Source organism: Silene latifolia, chromosome 8, assembly GCF_048544455.1.
Source record: "Silene latifolia isolate original U9 population chromosome 8, ASM4854445v1, whole genome shotgun sequence".
Taxonomy (NCBI): domain Eukaryota; kingdom Viridiplantae; phylum Streptophyta; class Magnoliopsida; order Caryophyllales; family Caryophyllaceae; genus Silene; species Silene latifolia.
In genome coordinates, this window is record NC_133533.1 from 76,999,891 (window position 1) to 77,009,825 (window position 9,935).

The 9,935-nt window shown below is 38.1% G+C and overlaps 1 non-coding gene across 1 annotated transcript; it reads left to right on the forward strand.

The window, feature by feature from the left end:
• Positions 1–9,212: 9,212 nt before the first annotated feature.
• On the forward strand, positions 9,213–9,319 carry LOC141597647 (small nucleolar RNA R71). Its single transcript, XR_012522870.1, has one exon. It is a non-coding gene; the product is annotated as a small nucleolar RNA R71 (small nucleolar RNA).
• The last annotated feature ends 616 nt before the right edge of the window (positions 9,320–9,935 follow it).

Here is a 9,935-nt window from a genome sequence, read left to right on the forward strand (position 1 = left end):
AGGATATCTGCTAGAAACATCCTAGGCAGTTGAACAATGAGATGTACACAACGGAAATTGAGTACAGTTGCAATAATGAGATATGCAAGAAGGAAGGGATGATATTGGATTCGGTTTTGTGAATTGGAGGAACTATGGTAGTTCATTCCAATAACCCAAGATCCTATCCCTACATACTGTGAGGACAGTGGGAGTTATTCAAAGGCAAGAAATCCTATGTCCTGATTGGATCTAGACACGTACTCAAAGAAGTTTTTATAATACAAGATTATTCACAAGAATGGGAAATAGTATATAGTAAGGTTAGGGAAAGTACAAAGTGTTGCTAAAACTTGCTAACCAAGGCCTCTTCATAGGCTAAGCATGATAAGTCATGCCATTTCAATGAAGTTGAGATGTATAGTTATATACACTGTTAAGTATGGATTAAAGATTATGTAGTAATTGATATGGTATCAATTTTACATATGTGATAATGTATTCATCGTTTGAGTTTTATTAAAAACTCTTTTCGTTAATACTTTGTTTTTCCAAATGGGTTGTCGAGAAAATGTTGAACCCAATTTAAGTGAATTGGATTAACATAGTATTGGCCCCTAATTGCTTATATGAGGTGACGTCTCGAAGTGAATAGAGTGTGATGCGATTGATGGCAAGTTTAAGTGCCATAGAGTCATAAGGGATGACTAGTCGATCACATAGGCAGACTGTATGGGACACTCTGTTGGGCAGTGACCGCTTATAGAGTTCTGGAAATTCATAAAGCTTGGTCGTGGCAAGAGCTACTATAATATTCTTATGAGTCAATTCTTTTGACTAGAGACCATTCACCCAAGTTGGCACAAGTTTCTGGTTGGCTTTGATTTATACTCTACGACTGTCGGAACTGAAGTCAAATGAGTGTATTTTGGGTCATGATGATCTGTGGCTAAACGAAGGGAATAGTGCGATAGGAATTGTCCAACCCCTTGTCAGGGCTGTTGAAAATCTCAGGGCCACTCGAGGAGTAGTGAACTGAAAATGCGTGGCCACGCTCGGAAGGTATCTACGGTAGATAATTCCAGTCAGACAGTTACTCTCTAGATCGAGGAAACCACTCAAGATATGATAAAATGCAAGTACGACCTGCAAGATACCTTGCATTGAGTGGGAGATTGTAATAGGACAAGAGAATTGGTGACGCACACTTGTCTCAGACAAGTGGGAGATTGTTCGAGTATGTGTCCTCAACAATAGTGCGATCACATATTTAAATCTCAAATTAAGAATACGTAAGGGATGATTCAATTATAAGTCAACTGATCAACATTAATCAGTAATGATTGGCTAACTAGAGTTTGACATTACTTTCGTTTGACGGTGGTGATCAGTTGATCCCTTAAGGTCACACCTATAGGGTGAGACCCAAATAAATAAATAATTAATTAATTGTATTGGATACGGATTAATTAATCCCTTATTTATATGAGTTGGATTTTGTATCTTATTGTAACGTGATTAAATAAGATTCGGTTTAGTGGATTAATATATTAACTTACTAAATTATGTTGAGGTTTTATAAATATTTCGAGGTAGAGGTAATTAGTAATTTACATTTACAAGAGGTTATGAATTTAACTAACTAGTTATTATGGAGACCCATTATATGTTGATATAATGGTAAAATATTACTCAATAAGTTGAGTGAGTATATATTTATTAATTTATCACATAATTGCTGTATGATAAAATTAATATTTAATTATGTAAGACAATTAAACATAAGACTATTAAGCATTTGTGGGACAAATATTATAAGACAAAAATGGACCCATATATACTCAAGTGCACCGTCCAAAATGGTAGCATGCTTGAGTTTTTGGTTTTGTCATTTTGTTGTTAGAAAGATGCTCCAACATCTTATGACATGCTTTATTCATGCTAGCCTACTACCTACACATAGAGAATATTGTATAAGACAAAATGAGAAAACCAAAATGCTCTACAAAAGAGCATTTGGACGGTACATGGAAGAGTGAGAGGAGAATAATTATTGTTCTCATTTTTTTTACTCTACCTTTATCTCTAAATATCATACATGCAAAACCTCAAAAAACCACTCAAATACTAATATTTGTCATATATTACTAGTGTAGTAATATTAGTTTTTTTTTTTGGTAAAATGTGAGCTTTTCATTAAAACATAACCAAATTAGGCAATACAATTCAAATCCTCATTCTTGTGAATAACTAGCTCTAGATTACATAAATGCCAATCTGACCTAGCCAAATTTTATCATTCCTATTAACTAGTTTTTGAATAAAATGCTGCATCCTCTGTCTGATTATCATTTGAACTAGTGTAGTAATATTAGTTATATTAGTAATTATAAGGGAGTATTACTACCAATGTCTAGTTAATATTAGTAGTAATTTTGGGTCAAATCTTGGGTTCAATCAAAAGGAGAGCTCCTAATATAGAGTCTTGTAGGATCATCCTAATACTTATTATAGCTCAAGAACAAGTGAAAGTAGGAGACCTTACTTGTGCCCATTTCGTGCCATACAACAATGTAAGGAACATTGTTTTTCCTTCCTTATTCTTTTATTTTGTTATGCATGTACTAGATCCTTTATGACAAATTTAATATGTTGATTAAATCTCTATTAGAAATGTCTAATAATAGTTATATGAACCTAACAAAGGCTTCAATTGCCTAGAAGCATAGGCAATCACTTTCCCGTTCTGCATCAACACACACCCCAACCCATTCTTTGAAGCATCTGTACTGTGTACACTTCACAATTCTCACTCCCTTCAGGCAATGCTAAGATTGGAGCTGTGGTCAAACACTCCTTTAATGTTTGGAACGCCGTCTCACAACTTTCATCCCAACAAAACCTGTTCTCTTTCCTCATCAAAGCTGTCATAGGTCTGGCTATCTTGGAAAAATCTTTCACGAACCGTCGATAGTACCCTGCCAAACGCAAGAAACTCCTGATCTCTGCCACATTCTTCGGTGCTTCCCACCGAGTAACTGCCTCTATCTTTGAAGAATCCACAGCAACACCCTTCTTTGAAATCACATGTCCCAGAAAAGCAACTTCCTCTAACCAGAACTCACACTTAGACAACTTTGCATATAGCTGATTATCTCACAAAGTTTGCAACACTATCCTCAAATTCTCCTCATGCTTGATCGGTCCGCTTCGTGTTCACAATTAAACAAGTGTGGTCGTTGGGTCACGTCCGAATCAAAACACAATTAATAGCTTCACAAACAACTCTACAATTAGTAAAGAGGCAAGTAAATGTCGGATCCCAAGGGACGGGTATTGAGATGAGATTTATATTGAAACTAGTGGTGTCTTAGGGGTGTCACAATTTGGGTTGATGTAGAAGGTCACTAAACTAAAATAACAATGGAAATAAACAAGCAAGATGAATTAAAAGGGGTATAAACAATTGATAAAAAGCACTAGGGTGTCATGGGATCATAGGGGAATCATGGGAATTGATCATACAAACATGTTCTCAAATTATAAGCAAGCAATTATTGTTGTGATGGATTGAGTTGGTTTATATCTTACAATCCTAGGAAAGTTTGGGTCCCGGAGCTGAATCGATTAGATTGTACAACACCTAAAAGTCGACTTAATCTTCCCTACTCAACAACATGCATGGTCTAATGAGACTCGAGTTGGTTTATGTCTTACAAGTCTCATTGAAAAGATAGGTGATGGTAGTAAATGCAAGGATTCATAGGCTTAGCATTTCATCAAACATAACATGTGCATGAGTTGAGATCAAAACAAGCAAGCAAATAAACCATGAAAGCATATTAATTTAAGCATGAATCATTCCCCATGTTGGTTTCCCCTAATCACCCATTAAACCTAGCTAAGAGACTACTCACTCATTATCATGTTGATCATGCTAGCAAGGTTGTCAATCATAGCAACAAAATGAAACATGATGAACAAATGAAAGTAATTAACAATAATTAAAAAGGGATTAAGAGAATTATACCTACTAATGATTCCAATAATAAAGCAAAGATAAAAGAAGTACTTGATGCTTGATTGAGAGGTTGTCAATCTCCCAATAATAACCCAAATAATCTTCAATTACCTAAAATAAAGGATGAACAAAAGAGAGATTAAGGAAATAAAACTTGTATTAAAACTTGATTAATTGTTGATTACAAAACTAAAGAGAGATTTGATTGATATTAACTACTCTAATTATTGATAAGAAGAACATGCTCTTCTAATTAGACTAATAGGGTATTTATAGTGGAAATTAGGGGGATGTATTAGGGTTAACTAAGGGCAAAACTAGTAATTACACTTTTTAGATTGAGCAGGGAGGAGCCGGTATTTTTCGAAGGAAGGGATTCTTTCTTTGTAGCTTGGAGAAGACGAAATTGTGCTGTACAGGAATCCGTGCGTTTTGGAGTCGGGACGGGCGGATTCTGGCGGTGGAACACGGGCGGTTTTGGAGGAATCCGGGCGGATTGTGGTGGTGGCAAACCCGAGCGTCTTGGGAAGAAACCGCACGGATTGTGCAAATGGGGGACGGCCGGATTGTAGACAATCCGCACGGATTGTACCTCAGCAACTTTTCTTCTTCTTTTCTTCCCTTTTCTTCATAAATTCCTTGGGGATTTCCTTGGGGACTCAAGGATCCTTTCTCAACATTGCTCATCTACTATAATATGTACAAAGGCCTTCTAATCTTGTCTCTCCTTGATGCTTGGTCATTGGATTCGATCAATTTAGTCTCGTTTTGCCATGAAAATGCAAGATTCTTACTCCTTTCTTACCAAGGGATCAAAATCTCAAAGAATATGCAAAACAATGAACTAAAGATAATAAATGACCCAAATATGCACTAAAAAGCATGGGAACAAGGCTAATTCGGGGGCTAAATATGCGCTAATTATGGTCACATCAAATATCCCCAAACCGAACCTTTGCTCGTCCCGAGTAAAGAGGTGACAAAGACTAGGGCCATTATTTAAACTAACCTAATAACATAGCCGATATGAGACAATTAGCGGGTCTCACTCCGCCCCTTCAACTCACAACAAGGCAACCATGAGGTAGGATGCCTTCATGCAAGGCAAGGTGGGTCTTGCCAAAATGGCGACACATCCAAACATTAAGCACACAAAATCACATAATGGATGCATCTACAAAAGGAATAGCCACTTGCTCATCAAGTGGCGGAGGCACTAAAGAGGAACAAATTTAAGAGCATGTAATCCTTCACAAATACTAGTTCAACAAATTACTAAGGCTAAGAGGATGGCACTAAATCACCTCCAAATGGTGTTAAACTAGACTACTTTCGTCCTCAATTTCCAAATGCTTTCGTCAAGAGCGATCGGTTGGTGGTGGAATGATGATCCCTATGATGCTAGTAGCATATGACATGACAAGTCTCGAATTCTCTACAAAAGTAAAGGTCATGGATCATCCCAAGCTCGACAAAGTGGCTTGACAAAAAGGCTTTTTGGGAATGAAATGCTCAAATCTTTATACACAACGGGTGGATATGACTAGTATTCAAAAATTGACCTCATTTGACTTTCACATTGCAAAAATTTAAGATGGGGTTTGTCCCTTCCGGGCTAGTGTCCTTTGCTTTCGCCAATCGCTTATTAGGCAACCGGTTAACCTCTAGACAATAGCTTTTCGGGGTGATAGTCACTCTGTCTCTGGGCGGCCGAATTCACAACCGTGTGGGGGCCCAATTCAATGGATCCCGCTCCAAAGCACATCGAAGTGGTACGCCTCCATCAAAACAATTTAATTTCTCAACATTCAACAATTCATAACATTTGAGGTTTCCTTGGCATTAAATTACTTCCACGTGACAAAACCTTTTGAAATGAGCACTTCAAACTTATTGATAGAAAGTATTTTTGGGTTGCCTTACCACAAGGTCAATCAAGGTCACCTAGACAAGTTAACCAAGTCCACATCGCATCACGGGGTTGGATAGGTGACTCACATGCAAACCCTTGACTAGGCTTTGGGTCATGGGTCAAAAGACACTAGTATGACACTACCTAGGGTGTTTTACAACCATTCTAGTAGGCAAAGTTTTAAGTTGAAAAAGTATTTGTAATGGCTTAGTTGCTCTTGTCAAAGTTCCCAATTAGGCATTTTTCAAAACTTTTCTAACATGCAACTACATGCTATGATGCAACTAATATAAACATCCTAATGCAAGTGATTCTATCAAATAATATGACATATAAACTAAATGCAAGTCCTAAGTTCACATTGTTATACCGCATCAATCAAAATAAAGCCACATAGTCATAAACATAAAGAGGAAAAAGGAGATTGGAAAGATCATACCATGCGGTCTTCAATATCCTCATGTCTCGGATGTGGAGTAGTCAATCAATGTGAACAAGGATAGAACAAACACAATATATACAAGACAATATATACAAGACTACACTACAAAAGGAAATAAACATGTTTTTGGGTTTTCAAGTTTTCAAATTTTTATGATTTTCGAAGTTTTTCAATTTTTTTTTTTGGATTTTTGAATAAGAGTTAAGTTAGAATTCCCCATCCCCACACTAATATGGGCATTGTCCTCAATGGCCAAAATGATGGGAAATTATGCAAAGATGATGCATGATTTCTACACTAAATGCAATCTACACTAGTCTACACTACATGATGCATGGTTTTTGTTTATGACGGAGAGGATAATTTAGATTACCTCCTGTTGTGTATGCATTAACTTCCCCAAACCGAGTTAGACACTATTGCTAATGTCCTAAGGATGAGCATAGTTCATGCACACACTATGCAATGCATGAAACTAATTTGTCATTTTGGATTTTGAAAGTGGGAACAATAAAATGAGAGTACCTCAATGGTACCGAGGTGTGAGTCCTCTATGGTGCTAGGACTACTCCAACAATGATCAAGAAAATAATTAAAAACAAAGAGAGAAATAGACAAACCTTGAGAGGGTAGGAGCCTTCAAAGCTTGCTAATCTTCTATCATATCATCACCATCATCACTTTCCTCATTAGAAGTGGTCTCATTGCCACTTCCCTCTTCATTTTCTTCTTCACTTTCTTCTTCACCTTTCTCATCATCTTGCTCACCATCCTCTTCTCCTTCTTCACTTGCTTCTTCATCAATGTTATCATCAACCTCTTCATTACCGACAACCTCATTGTCACCCGAAACGACCCTAGATGCACCCGGAAATAGGACTTCTCTATCCGCCCAACTAGGCAAAGGACATGATGGATCAAGTAGTCCTTGCCTAGCTAAGTGTAGGAGGGGTGGATATTGAGCCAAGTAAGCATTTTTCCGATCCTCAAAGGCTTGCTTGTGCATTGCTTGCATGAGAAGAGTCAAATAATCATTTCTTGCTTCAACACCTTCCGGCTTGAACTCTTGGTACTCGTAAGGGTAGGGTGGTGTGACAATGGAAGAGGAGGGCATTTCAAGGTCACCCTTTTGTTGTCGGATAATATACTCGGCCTCTTTTGAAAGGGGAAGTAGATAATTGGTCCGGTGGACGCTTAGACGACAAATCGTTGAAGGCAAAGTAAACGATCTAGCCTCACTAGTGAGCCATCCATACTTGGTGTCAAGAGGGTTATGGGCAACCCACTTGTACTTGTGTATCATAGTATGCATATCAACAAGATGACCACCCTCCTTCTCTTCATACTTGTTATCTTTGTTGAAGTTAGGATCAAAGTATTTAGCTAGGATAGTGACTAGGCCGCCATTCACAATAACGGTAGTGCCTTTCTTCCCACAATCAATGTTGAGCCATCTATCTACCAAAAGCCTTAAAGAGTTGAAAGGCTTGGTGTGCACTCTTCCAATGTTCAAAGCCGACTCAAGAAGAATAAAATCAAGTTTGGTGAAATGGTTGGTATCTTTCCTTGCAATGATGGTGTTTCCTATGACCTTGTGCCATACTCTTATGCCCGGATGGTGGACTAAAAGAGCACGACTCGCATGAAAGTCCTCAAATTTCCTTCCGGAAATTGCCTCCCAAAGAGGGTCGGGGTCATACTTTCCATAATTCTTAAAATACCTCGGTTCATCACTAAGACCCAAAATTTCACCCAATTCCCTAAAGGAAATGCATCTACTAACATTAGCTAGAAGAAACTCGAGGTTCTCCCTAGTCTCAACTTTGTTGACTTTCAAAGAACTCAAAAATTCCAGGGTAAGGGAGGGGTATGTCAATTCTTTTGATTCAAACAATTTCTTCAACCCCATGGCTTTGAAAAAGGCTCTAGTTTGCTCAAGAACACCCAACTTATCTAAGGTATCTTCACAAATAAACTTGGTGGATTGAAATGATTTCCTAGCAAACTTGGCAAAAGTATCTCTATGGGTTTTGGAAATAAAAGTTACCTCCGGATAATGCAAAAGTTGATCAATTTCCGGAGTAGTAGATGTTGTTGCTCCCATAGAAGGTTGTTGTTGTTGTTGCACTTCCAAGTTTGGGTTTGCTACCACCATAGCCAATGCTTTCTTTGCTTGAAGAGCCTTTTGCCTTGATGATAGTGTCTTTGCCTTTGGTGCTTTTGTTGCCTTTGTTGCTCCCTTAGTCCTTGCCATTGATGAATTAACCAAGAAAAGAATGAAAAATCTTCAATTTGTAGTGTACCCAAATAGATTTAAAGGTGAAAGGCTTTGCCTTTATGAATTCGAAAATCGACTCAAAGGTTGAAGATTTTGTGCTTGGTTTTGATTTTTATTGAAAAAGGAGTGATGGATTTAACCACTCTTGTATGCTTGGAAAGCATTCACTTGTTCATTTGTTCCCCCACATTCACTTTGGTCATGTCCCAAAGTTCCACAATTCTCACATATCCCACTTGGGATTGATGAAGATGCCGTCATGGCATTAACATGATGCTTTGGTGATTTTGAGACTTCTTCAAGTCTAGCCATAGCTTTTTCAAACTTCAAATTGATTGTGTCAATGTGAGCACTAAGTTGAGCACCCAATTGAGTAACAGAGTCCACTTCATGCTTTCCTACTCTAGTAGCCTTGCGAGGTCTACTATATTGTGAGTTATGGACCGCCATTTCCTCAATTTTGTTCCATGTTTGATTGTCATCAACTTCGGTGAATATTCCATTTGATCCCATGTTGAGAATGTTCCTTGAATCTTCATATAAACCGCTCCAAAATTGTTGTACCAAGAACCATTCGCTAAGTCCATGGTGAGGACATGAGCGACAAATTCCCTTGAACCGCTCCCAAGCTTCATACAATGATTCTTCATCCCTTTGCTTAAAACCCGTAATTTGAGCTCTTAGCATGTTAGTCTTTTCCGGTGGGTAGAATTTTTTGTAGAAAGCTAGAGCTAGCTTCTTCCAAGAATCAATTCCGAGAGGGGCCTTATCAAGGCCCTTCAACCATTGTTTCGCGGTGCCAATTAGAGAAAAAGGAAATAAGACCCATCGAATTTGGTCTTGAGTTACACCGGTTTGAGAAATCGCATCACAATAGTCACAAAAGGTTTCCATATGAGAATGGGGGTCTTCACTAGGCATCCTCCCAAATTGGCTCTTTTCGACTAATTGGATGAAGGCGGATTTGGCAATAAAATTTCCGGTTAGATGTTGTGGTGTGGGAGTACCCTTGGGTAGGTTCTCCTCGGTGGGTACGGAATGTGATGAAAACTTAGGCATTGTAGGTTGACTTTGGGTGGTATTTTGTAATGGGTCCTCTTCACCTTCTCTTGCAAAAGGGTTGATGAACTCAATAGTTGGTTGAATTTCTACAACCTCACTAATACCTCTCAAATTCCTCCTAGCAAGTCTCCTATTGGTTGTCAAAGTTCTTTCAATTTCACGGTCAAAAGGTAACAAATCACCTTGTGATCTTCTAGACATGCAAAATATCAAACAACTTGAAAACAATTAGAACAAACCT